A 21,074-nucleotide genomic window follows, 5' to 3' on the forward strand; every position below is an offset into this window, starting at 1 on the left:
ATCACGGACTGCCCAGTTTAACAATGGCCCCTACCACTCCGTATGTCTTCTATCTATGTCTTAAGCTTTTCATTCATTCATGGTACTGGCCTTTTGCTAAACTCACTGTATTTGTCTTCTCTCACTAGAATGAATGCTGTGATCTCTGAGTGTAAGATGGTCCTCTGCCTGTTCATGGTTATATCCAGTTCTTTGAAAAGTGCCTGGCTCATGTAAGTACTCTGTACCTATTTGTTGGAAAAAAAAAAAAAAATGAATGGATGGATGAATGAATTAAACTACCCTCCAACTGCTCCATTTCAGAGCTCCCATCACACTCTGTTCACACCATCACAACAGTCTTCTTTCAACAAATATTTATTAAGTACTGGACATTGTATGGGGGGCTTCCCAGATAGCTCAGCTGGTAAAGACTCTGCCTGCAATGCAGGAGACCCAATTCGATTCCTGGGTCAGAAAGATCTGCTGGAGAAGGGATAGGCCACCCATTCCAGTATCCCTGGGTTTCCCTGGTGGCTCAGCTGGTAAAGAATCCACCTGCAATGCAGGAGACCTGGGTTTGATGCCTGGGTTGGGAAGATCCCCTGGAGAAAGGAACAGCTACCCACTCCCGTATTCTGGCCTGGAGAATTCCATGGACTATATAAATTGTACCAGGTACTAGAGAATCTGAGATGAATGATACAGAATGCCTTGTCTCAAAAGCTCATATTTCAGGGAAAGGGTCAGGCACACAGACAAACACATGTAATAACACAGCACAATAGCTTTGATAAGGGAGCTATGTTAGGAAAGATGGATAGGAAAGCAGAAAACGCTCCGCAATGTTCCTCCCTATGAGTAGAAGTTCACGACCTGGACAAGGGAGACAGGGCATGCCACACAGAGATCACAGACCAGGCAAAATCACAGAGCGGTGGAGGTATGCATGTTCGGGACCCAGACCGCTTTAGTCGAGGTCAGAGAGCGTGGAGGGGGAGTGCTAGAGGTAACACCAGGGCAGTAGCACCTTTGCAGGATTGTGAAGACCTCCAAGGCTGTACCGAGGAATTTACAGGCTATTCTGCTGGAAAGAGATACTATGAAAGTGTTCCAACCAGGGACTGGCCAGAAGAGAATGGTATTGGTGAAAATTATTCTCATGTCATCACAGGGCTTGGGTTGGCCTGAGAGTAGTTAGGAGATTATTACAGAGGTCTCTTGGAGAGATGAAGGAAGCCAAGAGGAGGGTGAGACAAGCTGTGTTTCTCTTGGGAGAAATTCATGCAATAGAAATTCTGGAGACAGAACTAGCAAGTGGGAGAAGAAAAGAGGTGAGAGTCAAGTATGGGCCTGTAGTTTCTGGCTTGGACAAACTGGGCAGATGGTGCTGCAATGGAGGGGTAGACAAAAGAAAGAACTGGCAGGAGCAGAGTCACTGAATTGTCCATGTCATGCTCCATGGTGACCTTTCCCAGGGCAGTTTTAGAAAAATGAGGGGAATGAAAAGAAGTGCAGTGGGTCAAAGAATAAAGATGATGTGAACAATAAAGGCTCATAAAAGGAGTGATTTATTTATTTTTTCAAAAAACTTGGCAAAGGGGAGAAGAATAGACAGAGCACAGCAGACTTTTAGGGCAAAGTATTCTGTCTGATACAACAGCGGTGGATGTGTGCCATTCTGCATTTGTCAAAACCTACAAAACATCCAACCCAGAGAGTAAGCCCTGATGTAAACTACAGACTTTGGCTGATGATGGCTTGTCAGTGTAGGTTTGTTGATCGTAACAAATGTACCACTGTGAAGGAGGATGTAGATCATAGGGGAGGTTGTGCTTCTATGAGAACAGGAGGTATATGAGAAATCTCTGGACTTCCCATTCAGTTTTTTGTGAACCTAAAAATGAATTTTATCAGTAAAAACAATTAGTGATGTTTGAAAGGGAAATACGGTGGTATCTTGACATAAAAGCAAATTCAGGAAAATTAGTGATTTTCTTTCTTTCTCTCTCTCTCTCTTTTTAGAAGGAGAAAGACATATATGGGAATATAAGTATTTTTAGGCTTTGAAGTGGTCTGTGAGGAATATGTTTGAGAGAGAAGACATAGCTGATGCAAATAAAAATCCTTGGGAAGGACTTAGAATTGCACCAGGTGCATAGTAATTGCTCAGTAAATGTTAGATTGTTATCATTACTATAATATCCATTACTTTCTTCTTTATTGTATAGTCATTTGGGTCACTGCCCTGCTCAGTAATGAGACCATTAGCTCATACAGAGAAAGGTTTCCAGCGCTTAAGAGTTTGTGTTCCTTATAAGCACTTAATACAATTCCTCCAATGGAATTCTTACCCATTGATTGATTCATTCAACATAGTTATTGAACAAATGGTGGCATTTGAATCTTCTCTGATGGTCATCTGGGTTTCTTCCTTTATTCTAAGTATACTTTAAGCATTTTTATCCTTACCTTTGAAGTACCATGTGGTATGTATTAAACAAATGACCCTGGCCCTCTCAGACTGCAATGCTAAACTTGTCTGCATCAGTTATGAGACTTTCAGCCACATGGAACATAATTACATGTCTAGAAGAAGGAGACTGGGGGCTGTAATAGGGGCAGGATCAGAAACTCCATAATGGCATCAAAGACTGGGGTCCTTATATTTTGTTGCTATGCTGGTCTTAGTTTTAAAATAAATAAATAAAATTTAGTTGCTCAGTTGTGTCCAACTCTGTGATCCCATGGACTGTAACTTGCCAGGTTTCTCTGTTCATAAAATTCTCCAGGCAAGAATACTGGATAGGTAGCTATTCTCTTCTCCAGGGGATCTTCCTGACTCAGGGTTTGAACCCAGGTATTTTGCATCACTGGCAGATTCTTTACCATCTGGACCACCAGAGAAGCCCAGTCTTGGTGTTACCTTTATCCAAACGCTGGCCTCCTTCAATGTCACAAAATAGCCGCAGTCGTTTTAGGTCACTTATAGACAGAATAACACATAGGCAACAAGAGATCATATCCTCCTCAGTACCTCTGTTGTGAGAGGGGACTTTGCCAAAATACCCCCAGAGTAGACTTGTTCTTACATCTCAGTGGCCAGAACTGTGTCGTAAGCCACAACCTCAAGCCATCTTTTCATAGTTTTGGGAAATGGGGTCACAGTGACCGCCTTAGGCTAAATAAGAGTTACTCCCCAGGGAGGGGAAGCAGCTTTTCCAGAAGTACATGGTCTGTGGTGAAGAGGTAACCCTGGAGTAAACACGGTTCTTCTTGGAAGGATAAGGAATTGAGGGAAGGCAGAGAAATGGATGTTGGATAGACAGTTAACAGTGTTAGATTTGAATCAAGACTAACACGTGGGTGTGTGTGCTAAGTCTCTCCAGTCGAGTCTGATTTTTTGTGACTCTATGGACTGTAGACCACCAGACTCTTCTGTCCATGGGATTCTCTAGGCAACAATATTGGAGTAGGTTGTCATGCCCTCCTCCAGGGAATCTTCTTGACCCAGGTATCTAGACCATGTCTCCTGTGGTTCTTGCATTGCAGGTGGATTCTTTACCACTGGGCCACCAGGAAAGCCCCAAGACTTATATGACATAAGACAAAAAAGTTGATATAAAAATGCACATCTCCTAATATGTGGACATAAAGTTTCCTTCTGGAAGTTACTCTGTGAGGATATTGAAGATCTAGTAGTAAAATGATGAACAAGTAAATAACTACTTCAAGTTTCAACCAGGTGATGTGAGAAGGACATTATCAAAGAGGAGAGACTCACCAGACACAACTGCCTGAGGTCTCAGAATAGTTCCCATGAGGCAGTGAGGCAGATTCTTCTTTCCCTCCATCAACATCATTCCATTGTCTGCTGTGTGTCACAGCTCATACCCAAATCTGGAAATAGATATTAATAAAACAGGTTTCCAATAACTACATAAATAACTGTAACGTGTGTGTTTTTAGATGCAGGAGGAGTATACAAGTCACAATGTAGTCCCAAGTTAGCAATGGTCAGTCTTATTTGGGGATAGGAAGAATTTTCATACAGGAAGGTTATGCTTGAACTGGATCTAGAAAAGTGATTCGTTGCTTCCAAGGTGAAAAGGAAGTGGGAAGGGCATTCCAAAAACAGGAAATACTTTAGCTAAAGGTGTACAGTACACATGTGAATTCTGCCCCCATGAAATATCAACTAGGTTCAAATGGCTAGAGAATGGAGTTGCGGAAGGAGTGTGATTGGGGGTGAACCTGGAGATTTTGACAGGAACCAGACGAGACAGGGCCTTTTTTCTCCACCTGTACATAAACTGAGGTTTTGGGTAATAAGCTACACTGAAGAGTTTACCACATGTACAGGCATTTTAAATATCATTGGCGGCTCAGTCCAGGGAAGACTGGGGTGAGAGCAAGCCGAGAGACAGGGCTTCCGGTTTAGTAGCCACTTTAACAGTTCAGCAAAAGCATGACCTTGCTTGAGCCAAGGCAACAACTGACTGACAGTCTGGAGAAGAGGGAAGAATACCACACTTGATAAAATTCAGTGACAATGTGGATGTGGAAAAAGAAACAGAAAAGTCCAGGATAATTGGATAGGTGAAAATATGATTAATTAGGATAGAGAAGACAGGAGGAGAAGTTAAAGGGTAGGATGATCAACTCATCTGGTTTGCCTGTTCTAGCACAAAAAGATCTACATTCTATATAACCACTCAGTCCCAAGCAAACCAGGATAATTGGTTATCATACAAGGAAAAGCACATTTTAAGGAAAGTATGATAAGTTCAATTTGGAAGATAATGAATTCCAAATCTAGTGGGCAGTAGAACATACAATTTGCATCTACTTAACTCCCAAACAGCTGGCCAGGTCAGTGAAAATTCAACCTTGCCAACATTCACTAACTAGGTCCCCACCCAAAAGATGGCTTTCCAACAATTTCCACATTACACTCCGTCCTGTAGATACAGCCATCCAGCTTTTCCACAGTTAAGGTAAGAGCTCTACAATTGGGTAGTTTTCCCACAAGGGTTGGTGAGCTGCAGATACAATGTAAAGGATGATTGATGGACACCTGTGGAGTCACTTGGGCAAATCACTTTAAAAAATGTCTTAGAAGAAATATATCCTATTGTAACCCATGGTCATTTGTCTCAAGGGGGCTACCCATCTGCTTTTGCTGCCTACAAAGTTATTATTCATCAGAAAAGAGAGTGTTCATTCTTGCCTTCATGGAAGTCTACAGCTTTCATGTCTTATTTATCTTCACATCACAGAGATATCCATGTATTGTACATACACAAGTGCTCAATAATTTGTGGCAAAAATGAATTATTTTGAGCCTATAGATGTGTATATTACACTCATTACACACACACACACATATATATATAATCAAGACAGCTATGAACTCTAAATTCCTTTACCTTTCTTAACAAATAAGCATTTGAAAACCATTTACAAAGAAGTTTTAGATTTGTACAGCAACGTTGAGGAATCTAAACATCCAGTTTTATTTAGTAAAAGCCTAGAAACACCATAGCAAGAAGAAGGTTCCATTGGATACATTTATTTATGCCTGAGACCAATATTGTCCCACCAATAGCAGGCTCTATAAACTGACCCAGTGCTCCAAGAGTCCCCAAATGTCTTATTTAAAACAATGGAGCAGACATTTAGGATGATGTTCAACTCTTAACTTGGCAATTCCCACTACTGATTTAAACCAGACCTTTAGTGTTATTTTAACATAGGTTTTGGATTTAATTATCTTAAATGTCTAAAAGAATGCATACAATTCCCAAACTGTTTATCTCTTTTATGGTAAAATCTCTTTCCTTATCCCTAGAAATCTGTTTTAATTATTTAATCAGTTTGGCTGAAACTCACAAAGCATTAAATTGTTAGTTGTTACTTAACATTCCTTATAAATTGCATTTATTAATTTCTGGATAGAGACTTGTCCATTGCTACAGTAATTTAAATTAGTACCACATGGTTACAGACTGCTGCTGAATGATGATTAAATCTTTGGGGCAAATTCAGTCTTTTCAGATATTTAAATGGCACTAGAGATAAGCTAACCAAATTTGGGTCCAAGAAGTTACAATTTATCAAAAATGTAATAAACCATGGCCAGAATATTCATCGTAAGCAGCACATAATGTGGTCCATGAAATGACATTTTAGCATCTCTCTCACTGTGGTCACAGGGAAGTGCTGACGGTGCAGACAGAGCAATGCTCCATTGATATTTAACAGTTCCCATCTTCAAGGTACTTTGCAATATTGTGGCTTTTTATACACTCAAGTCCCCCCTGATACTCTATCAGTCATTTTGTGATTCAACACGGTGACATATGCCTTTCTTGATGCTTTAATTTCACAGGTGCAAACAATCAACATAGCACAGACCCCTTTGGAATCTTAGCAACAGAAGGAGGAACTGTAGGACTCTGGTGGCCTTTCAGAATGACAAATCGCTAGGGGAAAGAGCTCTGTAGGAACTGACTCTACACTACTTGGGTGCAGATAATGAAGGGGAGGTTCTGAAACAATTTAAGGATCTCTCCTGGGTCACAAAGGTGGCCATAAGCTCTAGAACTTGGTTTCTTTATTTTCAATCCAAAACTGTTTTTTCAATACCTATTATTACCACCAAGTCAATGCAATGGATATGAACCTAGACCTTAAAATCTATTCAGTGATCATTTCTTCCCAGGAACCCAACTAGGGGCATCAAGTGATAAAAATATGAATCTCACCATTGCTTCTAGATACTTAAAAATAAGAGTAATAATAAAAAGAGGGTGAAAGGCAAGGGATAGAAGAGACTATAAGTGTCTCCTACTGGAAAGACGGGCTGAAACATTCAGGTAAAATAACAAAATCAACTCATAAAATAATAGATTCATCTTCCTGCAGCTAAAGATAAATATTAAATAATCCTAGGTGCTGCTGGATGAAAATTAATTTCTGTAAGGCAAATAGTGTAGTACGTATATGTGTTTCAATTTCTGTTTGGCAGGGTGCCTATTTTGAGCATCCTGTACAGACCTTTGAAGTACTGGGGCTGCTCTGATAACGCAGATGCTTAAACACGAATTGCTTCCTCGGGGCTCCCAAGCACTGTAAAAAGTCTGTTTTGGATCGTCAGTCTCCCAACTAATTCCAGGTATTCAGTCTAAAAACACAACATTTTTTAATGCATTAATGATACACTGCGGCCCTTCTGAATTGAATTGTGCCAGAAGATGGGAGTGACATTAACTTATTAGAGGAGGCACAAAATGCTGAACCACTGCAATTTGTGTTCCCCAAATTACAGTCAGGTGCAGTCGCCCGCACGGGGCAGGTGGAAAGAGGATACGGCGAGAAAAGGAGTGCTTCAGAGACAGCCCTCTAATGATTAATTTACAATAGAAAGAAGGAGAAAGGGCAAATAGTACATTGTATTCTAAATCATGAAACTGTTGTAGACGTCCAGCCTGTCTGCTCTTAGACCATCTGAGAGCTAAATCGTTTTATCTTACAGCCTTGGTTGTTTTAACTGGGCTTACTTAATATTGGCAATATCGGCATTTGACAAATCACATAAAATGTCCCTGGGAAGCCAAACCCACTCAGGACCACGTCCATAGAAACTTTAAGAAATGTGAAAATAAAACTGTAACTACAATCTGCAATCTCAACTTTTTCAGAAGTTGCCAAAAGCCATGATCATTTTTTTAAAAAATCATGAACATTTATCCCTGGAAGGAGCTTCTGCTAGGAGCATAGGGGTTAGGGGAAGGGGTACTCTGGACAAAGCTAATGCCATGAGGCATGGTAAGTTCTTGGTGGTCAGGGAGAGAAGAAAGTCACTGGGAAACCAGTGAATGGAGTCACCCTCACCTCCAAGTCTTCTCAGGTTCTTTCCACAGAAGGTTGTAGCAGGACACTGAGTCTCTAAATGGAACCAGAGAGTGAGGTCCCTCACTTTGAGATTTTACCAACACTCCATGCCTGCTTCCAGAAGGGACATACAATCCAGCATACTGACCAAATTCTAACTTGCCTCACTGCATTCTGTCTCCTCTGAATACCTCCTGGAACTTCATCTGGTCTTCATTCCATGTTATATAAACCAATATGAGCTGTTGGAAAATTGCCCTTGAGGTGGCTGTACTTCAGTACTGGGCAACATGACTCATGAATATTTTTAACAGTCGAGGCCATATGTTCCCCTCCTCTACAGAGCAGGGAGCCAAACGGAGCTTCTTAAATAACACACAGTGTGGCAGCTACTGCCAGGCACGACAGGAAGAAGCTTACAGTTGGATCTGTTCCCGCAGTCAGAGATGGGAAAGGTCTCCGACTTGAAGACAGAACACTAGCTGACATGAAGTTAAGAAAATATCAGGAGAATAAAGGGTCTGTGTGTTCTGTCTTCATCTTTGTTTCTATGCTTGATTTATTTTACATATCAGTTACAGGACACGCTCTTTACAGGTTGGACTTCAAGTTAACCCAAGAGCTCTTCCTCCCCTCCACTCTCTCCCAGCACACTGTCAGGATTCCCGGGTACCCAGGAAGTGATGTCCACAAACCCACCAATACCCAGAACTCCAGTCACATGAAGGGAAACTTTCTTTTTTTCAGGATATGACCAGGTTTTAAAATCAAAGACACTCCTGGGCTGGGGAAAGTGGAAGCACTTTTTGAAAAACAGCTTTTAGAGGGGATGAGGCTTTGTATCCAGGGAGAAGAATGGAAGAGAGGAAAATAAAAGCAGCATAGTTTCTTGAAAGAGGATGAAGGCTGAGAGGGACCAACAGGAAAAAAAAGGGAAAAGGGAAAAAAAAAAAAAAACAAAAACCTGGGGATTGCCTGAGATTTATTTTATTCTCAACAGGCCCAGATTTTTACTTTCTAATGACAATTTTGTAACTGTTTGTTTTGATTTTGAACAGCAATCTACTTAAAATTATCTGGCTTGAATTGACCAACTAAGCTTATCTTGCAACCTTTCTGGAAAAGTTTGGTTGGTTTAGTAGCTAAATCTTGTCCAACTCTGGCGACTTCATGGACTGTAGCCTGCCAGGCTCCTCTATACATGGGATTTCCCAAGCAAGAAGACTGGAGTGGGTGGCTGTTTCCTTCTCCAGGGGATCTCCCAGAACCAGGGATCAAACTCGTGTCTCCTGCATTGGAGGCAGATTCTTTACTGACTGAGCCCAGTACTGTGTTAGGCACGAGGGACCTGGCTGTGATCAGGACTGACAGGGTCCCTGCCCCAGCAGACCTTCTGCCACTATGCTAACATTTGCTGAGCAATAGGAGACCAGCTGTGTGGGATTAGGGAGGGTACCCCAGAGGGCGTAAGAGCTAAGGTGAGACTTTCATAACATAGAGAAACAACTCTGATCATGCTTATGAGTCTCATCTCACCATTTGTAAAATCAGGACCCTTCCCTCTGCTGCTTGCTGAGTGCACCAGAAAGAGGCAACTAAGAGAACCTGGTTACACCTGCGGGGAAAAGCAAGCGTTTGCCAGAGGGAAGAAAATGGAGTGTGTCACCAGTCCTGGGAGGCTAAGAAGACACCAGTTGGGGGATTCGACCTTGATCCTGAGTTTATAAAATGACACAGGGAAAATACATAGCTGTGCTTTCTGGCCTCAAACTTCTGTGGCTGCCCTGTCCCTCAACTACCCTCTTGGATTAAATGCCCTCAAAGTAAGTGGATGTGAGTGGCAGTTAATAAGTCTGATTTTCTCCGGTCCCTTGTGGAATCTGCTTTCTGCTCACTCTGGGCCTTGCTCTATTTGGGGCCCTAGTTGTATCAGCACATCACCATGAGCATCACTTGAGAACAGAACAAGGTCAGGAGTGAAAGAACTTCAAATACAGATGCCTCCAAACTCTTTATTTGACACTTTAGGGTAAAACAACTGCCCAACTCTACATGAGTGGGTAAGCTTACCAAAAAACATGCTGGAAATAGCAAGGGATTCCTCTGACCTCACGTCTTTGGTAAAAGTTATTACCTTTTACTATCTTTGACCATCTTCCCATGATGCAGAACACTTTGAAATGTAAAAAATGCAATCATTCAAGTGCTTAGACAATCTCATAACAAATATCTGTATGTCTAAAAAAAGAAAATGAATATGTGTTGTCGTGTAGAAAATATTGGGGGAAGAATTGTTCTCCTTTTGTTTAGATAGGTGGCTGTCTTGTTATACATGGGTTTAATTATTTTCACCATTTGCTTTTATATGCACTTTCACTCCTGTGGTGGCAGGGTTTATTATTATTATTATTATTAATCCCAGGAAAAAGGAAAAGATTCAATACAGAAAAAAGACAAATGCAATAAAATCTGGTATAATAATGTGTTCAGTGGGAACCGTGGTCATTGCAGAGTAGGGTTGCACACCTACTCATTCTTTTGTGACGATCATGTTTTTACTATTTCAAATTTAATACTTTTTCTAATATATTATATGTTACCTCCCATGTATTTAAGCTGTACTTAAAAGCATGCTAAGAACTGGTAATTCTTTAATGGTTGTTCACTTACAAGCGATTGTGGGTCATTACACAATCATTTAAAGGGCATTAATGAGAACCATTTAATGGTTTTAGTAGAATATCATTGTAAGGGACAGGGGAAAAGTTACTGGCTGTAAATTTTTATGACCATTTCTTACAAAACGTATTACTTTAAAGATTTATGTATGTAACAATGAGTACAATAAAAGCCATGCTAAAAATAATTTGAAATCAAAGTACTGCATAGAGATAAGTCTTTGCTGTGCTGCAACTGGGTGGGCCCATTTTTTAAATCTTCCTTTTCTCCTTTCCCCCTTCTTTCCTTCCTTCTTCCCCTCCTCCTCCCTCCCTCTCACCTTCTTCCTCCCTCCTCCTTCCCTCCCTCCCTTCCTTCTTTCCTCTCTCTCTCCCTTTCATCCTCCCTCCCTTTCTTCTCTGCCTTCTTCCCTGCTTCCCACCCTTCTTCACCACTTGCATTTTCTTTCTTAAAAGACATGTTTAGTATCATTAAAGATTTCCTTTTAAAGAAAACTATTAGAGATCAAATTCTTAACTAATATGTCTTTTAGTCAGTGGGGATGTAGAACAGAGGAGTATAAATAAAACAGAACAGCATGGTACAAAAATGCCCCAAATGTCATGAATCTATGAATCTTTGTTTACAGATCTTTCCCCCATATATCATTATTTTAAACTATTTCCTTATATATATATATATATATAAAATATATATATATATAATAGGCCTAAAATAGAAAATCCAATACTTTCTAGGACATCACTCCCTAAGGTAGGACAGGTGACTAAAATGGAAGAGGACTAGTCCTGCTAGTACACCCACGGAAACCTGTAAAATGTACAAAAAGGGGCCTCACACGTACCCAGAGGAGACTCAGCATCTTGCTCCAAGCAGCTCACCTCTTGAAAAAGAAATGGGTATTTGAGACGCTCACTCTACTAAGGGAGTAACCTTTATTAAAGTGCTTTAATAACACAACAGTCATTGTATTATGCCTGGTTTTGTCCACTTGTGATTCTCGTGGAATACATAATGAATAAGACAATGCTCCTTTCCCAGGATTCTTGCATAAGCAGGAGGATATTTCTAATTAAAAAGGCAGAGTTAGCGAGCGCAGTGCACAAAATGAACAGAACCATATCTCTAGAAACGCCGAGATTTTACTGTTTGCATTAAGTAACGCTTGTATTTCTCTCTGAATCCAGCCCAATACCCATTACCAATAAGATGAAGATTTAAGATAACTTGGTCAAAAGATGGTGAATTACAACTTTTAATTAAAATGTAGAAAATGGTTGCTTTAAAATAAACATGATAATACTTTCATGATCATTAATTTTTTATGGAGAGAACAACAAAAGCAACCTGAATATTTTAGAATGTGACATTATAAAGTCAGGCAGAGGGGATTTGTGGAAAGATATGCATGTCCCAGAGAGAAGACTGTATGGTTGTATGGTTGCGGCTCTGCATTTCTAGTCCCCTTGGAAACCCCAGCTGGATGCAACTGACACATTGGGATCCACAAGGATTTCTTTACTCGACCTGTTCAGGTAAAAGCAAGTGACGATGGGGATGATGAGAGAGTAAGGCAAACATTGGGGTTTACACAGTTTATTTACTCCAAAGAGCAATTCAGTGAATGATGACAGGGGGAAGTAGAGCTGGTTTCCCTATTTTACCTATAAGTGCTATGCTGCACTTATTGGCCCAGTCATGTTCTACTCTTTGCGACCCCATGGACTGTAGCCCCTCCAGGTTCCTCTGTCCATGGGGATTTTCCAGGCAAGAATACCGCAGTGGGTAGCATATCCCTTCTCCAGGGGATCTTCCTGATCCAGAAATCAAACTGCGGTCTCCGGCACTGCAGGCAGATTCTTTACCAGCTGAGCTACCAGGGAAGCCCATAAAACCTACATATCTTGATCCAAAAAGAAACCTTTAAAGATACATTTAATGTCGAGTTGAAATGTCACTGGTGCCACATACCAGACTGGAGGAAGAAATATGATTGAAAGATTGGCGATTGTGTGTGTGGTGTGCTCCCTTTATCATGTAAGTCATACGGATACTACCCCAGCTTCACACCTCCTTCTGATATCTCCAATTCTTCCCCTAAAGAAACGTTCTATTACCATTAGGTCTTTGCCTGTGAGTGCGGCCTTCCCTCCGTCACATTATTCATGCTGATTCCTACCAAGAATCACTCTGACTTCCCTCTGCCCATATGTTTTCTGTCTTGAGCCATGTAAGTCCACCTCCTCCATGAAGACTTCCCTGACTACTTTAGCCTAAGGTCTGGCTTCAAATATCTAAATCTACCACCAAATGCTTAGGCCAACTATAGTGAGCGTCATAGGGAAGACAGAGCTATTTACCCTCCAGCAGGGCACGTATTCTTTTGGATCAGTTGGTTTCTTTGTCTGTAAAATAAGGAAATAATTGTGTCTGCCTTAGTAGGCTATTGTGATAATTACATGAAAAATGCATTAAAAAAACATCTATAATAAAATAGTCTTCATAAATGTTAGTTCTCCTTTCTCTCTTTCAAATTCAGAAAATTAGTGTCTAAGGCATTCAGATATAGTAACTTGTTATATTTACTGCCTTATATCTTTCAATTCTTTCTGTTTTGTGGGCTGTCATTCTCTATCATTTTGTTCCATTAATCTGTGATCCCTCCAAGAAAGGGACCTTTATTTATGTATTACCATATATTCTGCCTCATTTGGTACAGTTCAATATACAAGGTTAGGATCAATAAATAGTTATTGGAAGAGTGGATATTAGTAACTTTCTCTGATGTCTGGGAGAAGTTTTTAATTTCCATAAAAATAAAAGCCCCAAATTGGCAACACTCTATTCCATCTTCACATTCCCTGGTTCACTGTATTATGACTGAATTTACACACAATGGAGAGAGAGCATCATGTCTGATTTCATGTTGTGATTTCATCTCATTTCATTTCACCAGAGCTGGACAGCTCCCTACAGTAATAGGTGGTACTAACGAAGTACAATCATGCATTTAACCCTAAAGTGGGTGTGTTTATTTTACACACAGAACTTCTCCATGCATAGGGAATATATCTTTATAGGTAAGCGTTTAAAAATAAAGAATACTACTGGCCTCAAGATGGTCTTCGGAAATGAGCAGTGAGGAGCAACACAAACAAGGAAAAAATTAAGTCTTACATGCTACTGATGGAAAGATGGCCTTGTGGTCTTGGAAATCAAAGGACAGTACATTTTAGCACCCAGCATTTAATTGATAAGCTGCTTGCATTGATGAAATGGGGTGTGGTCCACAAAGGGAGCTGAGCAGAGCTGTTATAAGTTTGACCTCTAGGTGTCTGATGGCTTGACTGCTCTGTGACCCAGGCAAGTTACATGACCACCGTCCATTTCCCAACTGGTAAAATCGAGAGGAGAATTAGGGCTCCTGCTTCACGGTGCTGTCTCCAGGCACAAAGAGAGAACCCATGGAAAGCCCTTGTAGCAGGGTTGGGTGGAGAGTGAGGGCCAGGCAAGGATTAGCTGTGAAGCTTCAGGATCTGCAATACTCACAGGGATTCTGTAGTTGCGCTCGTTCTTCAATTCAACTCTCCTCCTTCACAAGGAGCAGACCCCACACAGCACAGAGAGGAATTCTGAATCTCACAACAGGGGTGTTCCTCCCTCTCGGTAGTGGAGTAACAGAAGAGCCACAGAAGAAACACCCCAAGTCCTTCCCACAATCACTCTTACACTTATAAAAGCCAGTCAGTATATGTGTGTGTCCCGTTTCCAAGACGCCCTGTGTTCTGAGACTCTCAGGGCCTATGCCCTTAGTGGCGCATCTGGACTTAGAAAGTACTCAACTAAAAGCAAAACAAGAGATGTGAAATAAACACCCTTCCCAAAGGGTGAGGAAACTTAATGAGATCCAGGAGAAAAGGGGGCCACTGAAATATTAGATAGCTTCATTCCAGGGATCAGCACAAAGCAAGAGCTGTTAAATGCATTATGATTTTGAAATGAACGATTTCTAACAAATCGGGGCTCTTGAATCAAAAGGAAATGTTGGGGGTGCCTTCAGACATTACACATCTGACTAACAATGGGGAAAGTAACGATCTTGTGAGTTATACTAGAAGGCTGCTACAGCCTTAAAAGAAATGCAGTATTATGTGTCATCTGATTTTGATGCGATTTCTAGAAAGAGAAAGGTAAATTAAAAATAGAGATTCCATTTTAACGCATGTTTACTCTCGCCTTTGTCTGGCGTCCAAAAACGACAGCGTGTTCTTCTCATTCACTGTGGCAGCATTATTTTTACATAAAGTTTGAGACCGCGTGCACTGCCGAGGCCCCCTTCAAAGAAGGTAAGCCCACGCTTCCCATCTATCACACACCCTTCAGACTTTTCTTACTTAAGGGCTTGTCATTCCAGTGGGGAGGAAGAGCTACCGAATACCTGCCACGTGGAGCTTTATCCCTTCATGCTGTTTGTGATAAACTTCAGGGGACATATTTAACATTCAACAAAAAATGAAATTTCTGGGGCCACCCCAGCAGGAGGATAATATCACTGCTCTTAAAGCAGAACTGCGCTTTAAGATACTGCCAAACAGTCCAGGCACAGGATGGGCCAATATCTATCACTGCTGGAGGGAGGGGGAACTCCGTAAGCTTCTCAAGCACTTGGTGTTAATCTACAGCACACTTCCATGCTATTATCATTATTATTTGTTGTTGTTATGTTAATCATTGCTCTTTGTCTTCTTAGGAACAATTTCCTCTGGGAAGACAGAACCACTCACCTTCTGGCAGGGCAGTCATTCTTTTGGATCACAGGGTATCGTTTTTGCCAGCTTTTCCGAGTTGCTAAATTGCTGAGAAAACCGTGGGAGTTTGGGCTTCGTGCCTGGAGAAGGCACAGCTGGGGATCAGCTCCGGGTGCTTGCCTCCCCCTATCTTCCCCTGTCCCTTTGGCATCGTTCCCTACAACCTGGAAGAAGAAGCAAAGTTGCCAGAACTCAGCTTTGTTTTGAAATTCACTTCGACCATCGCTTCCGAGGACCTAATAGGACCCAAGTCTGTACTTGGGACAGCTGGAGGTAAGAGAATCCAAGTTTCAGAAGAAAGTTATGGTTGAGATGCGTTAAACTCACACACACACACACACACACACACACACACACACACACACACCATCAGACGGTTAAGAGCATGGGGTAAAAATGTCCTCAAACTCTCCTGTCCTTAGATGTGGGTTGGAACATCCCTAGTAAAGCCCTAGGGAAAACACATTTGCTGGGACATTAACCAAGATATTCGGAGATCTCTCTTTTCTGCTGGAAGTAGGAGAGCCGAGACAATGTTAATTGCAAGAAAATGAGCAAAGAAGCGGGTTTTAACTTTCATGGTCTAGCAGGGCCAGAGAGGGAGATTACAAGGGAAGTACAAAGGCAAATGCAGGAGGCTGTCTCCTGCCTCCCCAGGGAGCAGATGAGCATCGCAGGATTTGCTGCAGAGGCCCACAGCCAGCACAATCTATTAAATAGCTCAAGTTAGTCAATGTGGAAGAAATTTTTAGACACACATGCCCAACCATATGTGCATGGCCAAGATTTAAAATAGAAAAGTGAGAGACTGTTGGATGACTGAGGATTTTTCCCTTGCCAGGAAGTTCTCCTTAAGGATTTCATAGCTTGCAAAAGAGAACTGCTTGCCAGACAAGCCAAGAAAAAGACACAGAAGATTGGGACCTGCTTCCTTAATGATGAAATGTCACACCGCTATGTAAATCAACTCAAAGAAAAGAGGCAGGCGTGATTAAGATGGCTTTACAGAAACAAGAGAGGTTTCTCAACATCTCCTCCCTAAACCGCTCTAATTTCCCACACCTCAGGGCTGAGCAAACACACACAATGGGACCTTTCGAGCAATTGTACCTGCAGTAAGGGGACCCCTTGGTCACAGAATATCTACGACGCAGGGAAAAATTACCTTGTTTGGCCTCAGTTCATGAGGGGCAAATTCTTTGTTTGTCAAGTCCATGGAAGATTAAAGAGCAACTCCAGTCTCTCACTGTGTGTGTGTGTGTGTGTGTGTAGTTCATGTATGTGGGATGTGATGATGAAAAAATAAGATGGATCCCATGAGCCACAACAGAACCAGCTTTATTAATTTTCAATCACACCAAGTAGCTGTTTTTAACTCACTTTTTATCAACGAACATCCATCTCAACAAGTCTGTGCCTCAGTTCCTCTCTTGGCCTCCCTCCTGCCTCTCTTCCTTCCCTTCCTCTGGGCCCCCAGGGAAGAACACAGATGTCATGCCCTTCCAGAGCATTGTGTAGGAAACACTGATGGAGTCTGTGAAGGCCAATGTTTTGCTATGTCATCACTCCATACCTATGGTTGAAAATAGCCTGGTCATTTCTGAAGCAAGGGTAGTTGGCTCGCCTTATATACCTTCGGAGCTTTGATACTGCAGGGCTCTGACTTTTGAGTCATTTACTATAATTTATGCGTTTCAGAAGAACTGTAATCATATCTTCTAGAAGTTCCATATCCCAGGAAGCTTCCTCCTAAATTGTACCATCAATTTTCAGTTCACTTAGATTCCTATAATTTTATGACTAGAGGGGGCTTTAGAACTGATTTAATCAAATTCTGTCATTTCACAGAAGAGAAAGGTGAGGCCCTGAAATGTTAAGTAACTTGTTAGAGTGCAAAGCTGCTCAGTAGGTAAGTCAGTATGAGTTTTGCAGTCCTTCTGGTCTAGTCTTCTTAATACTACATGGAACTTCAGTATCATTCTATAATTAATTCTTCTATGTTCCCAGGAATCATATGGATCTCCAAACCAAAAATCAATCTTTCTGTTTAAATCTTAGCCTACTAAAGCAAGGGTGATTTTCAATGACCTCAGGAGAAAAAAAAAAGAATTTTCTTACCAGAAAAAAGAAGTGAAGATGCTAAACTCCTAATGAAAAAAATCAAAACATTACCATCTGTAAACAGATAGATGTGGGAATTTGTTCTAGAGGGAGAGGACATATGTATACCTGTGGCTAATTCATGTTGATGTATAGCAGAGGCCAACACAATATTGTAAAGCTATTATCCTCCAATAAAGAAAAGAAAAAATATAAAACCTGGATAATTTGAATTGCATTAAATATCATAAGCACATTACTAATTCATGCCAAAACAGTCCTGTACTATGAAAAAAATATTAATATGATGAAAGCCTAGTCCATGAACTACCTGGAGAATATCTGTCAACCTAAGTGTTTCTACACAGTAACAAGAATTACTGCCTCACAGGCAGTGATGTGCCTGCCATACTCCTCCACTGGGATCCACCCAAATAATCACCATATCTCCTACAGGAAGCATCAACTAAGTGTCAGGAACTGACAGTCTTCATTGACAGCCCAGCTCTAAAATGGACCTTACCCACCTTCTTCCCATAAAGAGAAGAGAATGACTTTAAGGAATACTATTGTGTTGAGTCACTTCAGTCGTGTCTGATCCTTTGCAACCCTATGGACAGTAACCTGCCAGACTCTTCTGTCCAAGGCATTCTCCAGGTAAGAACACTGGAGTGAGTTGCCATTTCCTTCTCCAGGGGATCTTCCCCACCCAGGGATCAAACCGGTGTCTCTTGCATCTCCTGCATTGGCAGGTAGGTTCTTTACCACTAGCACCACCTGGGAAGCCCCTCAGGAAGTGCTACTTCTTATTAGAAGATGATGCCATGGTATATCTAGGGAAACTCAGCCCATATTCTTCTGACCATTCCATCAGTATCTCTAACCCAGGGGCTACATTTTGATCTCCATCTTTTTTGTCAACCTAATGACTCTTTCAGGGTGCATTTGGGGAAGGCTTCTAAACCCCTAACAAACCAGGGCTCTATCACTCTTGAGGAATCTCATGACCAAGCCAAATCTGCCTTATACTCCATTTTTATCTATTTTTCCTTTCCCAAACAGTGCAGGGCAATGAAGGAAGTAGTGCAAGACAGGAAATTCAGACTTGGATTCCAGTTCTGACACCTTAAATAATAACTTGGCTTTGAGAGAGTCATTTGCTCTTTCTGAGCCTTGGCTTCCTCATCTGTAAAATGGAATCACTAAGGATGAGCTCAAATGTTTCTGGCAGCTGTTGTATTCTGGGAACTTCTTATAGCACAGAACTGTGCCAGACAGAGCATGTCAGAGATGATGAAGTCCCTGGAAGATATGGCTCTAAATTCTCTTAGCACTGTGTCTAACAAATCTTGAGCCCCCAACAAATAATCAGATGTCAAGGGAAAGAGCCCCAGCTCTATATATTGCCCTAGCAAGTTGCTTTGAAATACTAATGTCAAGTACTAGTGATGGCACTTGAATTACTGGATGTACTCAGGTAATTACTGCATGTAATTTACAAATATGCAACAGCATGTACATTGTAACAATAAAGGTAACAGTACAGTTGATAACAACCTAGGCTGGCATAAGCTTATTTTCCTTAGAGTTTCAAAGTGTTTCATAAACATTGGCTCATCTATTTTCTGAATACCAATAATGCAAAGTACAGCTGGGGATGGAGAAAGGGAGGGAGGGAAGAATACATCTCTACTTGGGAGATGGGCAATTCAAGCCCTGACAAAAGTCTTGATTTCCCCTGGGTGACACAAAGCCAGAAACAGACCTGGGAACACAGACCCAGTTGTAGGCTGTGCAGCCTGCTGCTCAAAACACAAGTCTACCCCAGTTCCACTCTCCACTTTATAGAACGAAGTTTATGACATGGCATTACCCAGGCACTTTAGAGTGTCAATTTCCTTTACAATTTTATAAAATATCATTTGGAAGGAGGAAGAAATTTATGTTCACGCACTAAGAGTACTCCTGTCTGCCTACCCTCTTGGGATAAGAGTTGGTTTCACCTGAACAGAGTTGCAAATACGCGACGTAAGCTCAGGACTGAGAAAGCCGTGGGGTTTGTTTTTAATTTAAAGAACGGTTCTGACTTGGATACACATTTTAAGCAGGCACTGTATAATACAAATCCACTGAATTCACTCAGACAAGAACAAGTTATGCCACCCTAATACTGTCTAGAAACCAGATGTATAGTTACTGTTTTCTTTCTCTCTCTCTCTTTTTTCTCTTGCTGCACAAAATTAGTTCCTCCGATACCCAGATTCTAGAGGTTCATTGTCTTGCAAAATATTCAGGTGCCTCATGATGATCTATAACAATAAACCTCCAGTGCGATAGCAAGACACAAATAAAAATGTGAAAATATACATGCATGTATACATAAAATGAAATATAGATGCGATGTGAGGGGAAATCACAAACACAAAGAGGGAATGGGGAGGGAGGCTGGAAGATAGCGTCCCTTCCCTTCATGTGAACTGAAAAATAGAATGGATGCTCATTAAAGTCATTTACCAGGATTCCAATTTGCCCTGTGATTAAGAGGTATTGGTTGGAGGAAATTGGTGAGGGAGATCAATATACTTGTCTTCATTCTTAATTCTTCTTTAATGTCTCAGTCTCCACAGGGCAGCTGAATCACAGAGGTAGAGTCAATCTTTATCCACCAGGGGGCTGCACACCGGTGGGGGCGGGGGGAGGGCGGAACTCTCCTACTCCCAAAAAACAAAGATAGTTTGGACCATAGCATATAAACTGGGTTGACAATCAGGTCGCTCTCTCCTCAGACTCCTGATTTTTGTTCAAGTGTTGTCATGGTCCTGGCCAATGAATGTGACAGTGGTGAGACGGAGGACAGAGCGGGTCCTGGAGAAAGTCAGTCCTTGATCTTAAAATGAAGTGATGGTGTAAAGCACCTGACTTTAAAGCAAATGACTTTAATGGGCACCCATTCTATTTTTCAGTTCACGTGATGGGAAGGGAAGCTATCTTTCACTGATGTTATTCCTCCACATCCTTACCTTTCTCTACAACTCACGCTAAAGGGATTTCTTCCATAAACCTCAGTGATAACACCATCTGAGGCTCATAGTAACGAGCTCCATCTTCTTCTCTGCAGGTCTCCTAGGTTCACCCTCTCTGGAAGTGGGTCTCAGCCGGGGTAATTTTGCCCTCGAAGGCACATATACGATGTCAGGAGACACTGCCATTGTCACCACTAGGGGGAGGAGTACTACTGGCATCTAAGGGATAGAGGCCAGGGATGCTGCTAAACATCACACAGTGCCCAGGACAGTCTCCCCTCCCCCACGGCAAATAATTAATGAGCTTAAATGTGGGCAGTGCCAACACCAAGAAGCCCTGGTCTACAGTGATGGGCACACCTTGATGCTTCCACCTGAGCTCTCTGAAGTCTGAATCTTTGACTCAAAAAGAATTCCTCTTGCTTCATGATGTGACTGCTGCAGAGATCTAAGTATAGGGCCAGGCTCTCTGTCACATCTTCTCAAAAAGTGTTGAAAGTAGTTGATCCAGGAAACTGAGAAAAGACTGAGGAGGGTGCAAAGTTGATTTTTTTTTTTTTGTGGTTGTTATAAGACTTCTTTGCCAATA

At 41.5% G+C, this 21,074-nt stretch overlaps 1 long non-coding RNA gene across 1 annotated transcript in view; it reads right to left on the reverse strand.

Annotated features, from left to right (window-relative positions):
* Positions 1-15,344: 15,344 nt before the first annotated feature.
* The window catches only part of LOC122702799, a 460,764-nt gene continuing 455,034 nt past the window's right edge, over positions 15,345-21,074 (reverse strand). The window contains exon 6 of the long non-coding RNA XR_006343335.1: positions 15,345-15,526. This is a non-coding gene — a long non-coding RNA (uncharacterized LOC122702799). The remainder of the gene's footprint in view (positions 15,527-21,074) is intronic.

This window comes from Cervus elaphus, chromosome 11, assembly GCF_910594005.1.
Source record: "Cervus elaphus chromosome 11, mCerEla1.1, whole genome shotgun sequence".
In the NCBI taxonomy this organism is placed as follows: domain Eukaryota; kingdom Metazoa; phylum Chordata; class Mammalia; order Artiodactyla; family Cervidae; genus Cervus; species Cervus elaphus.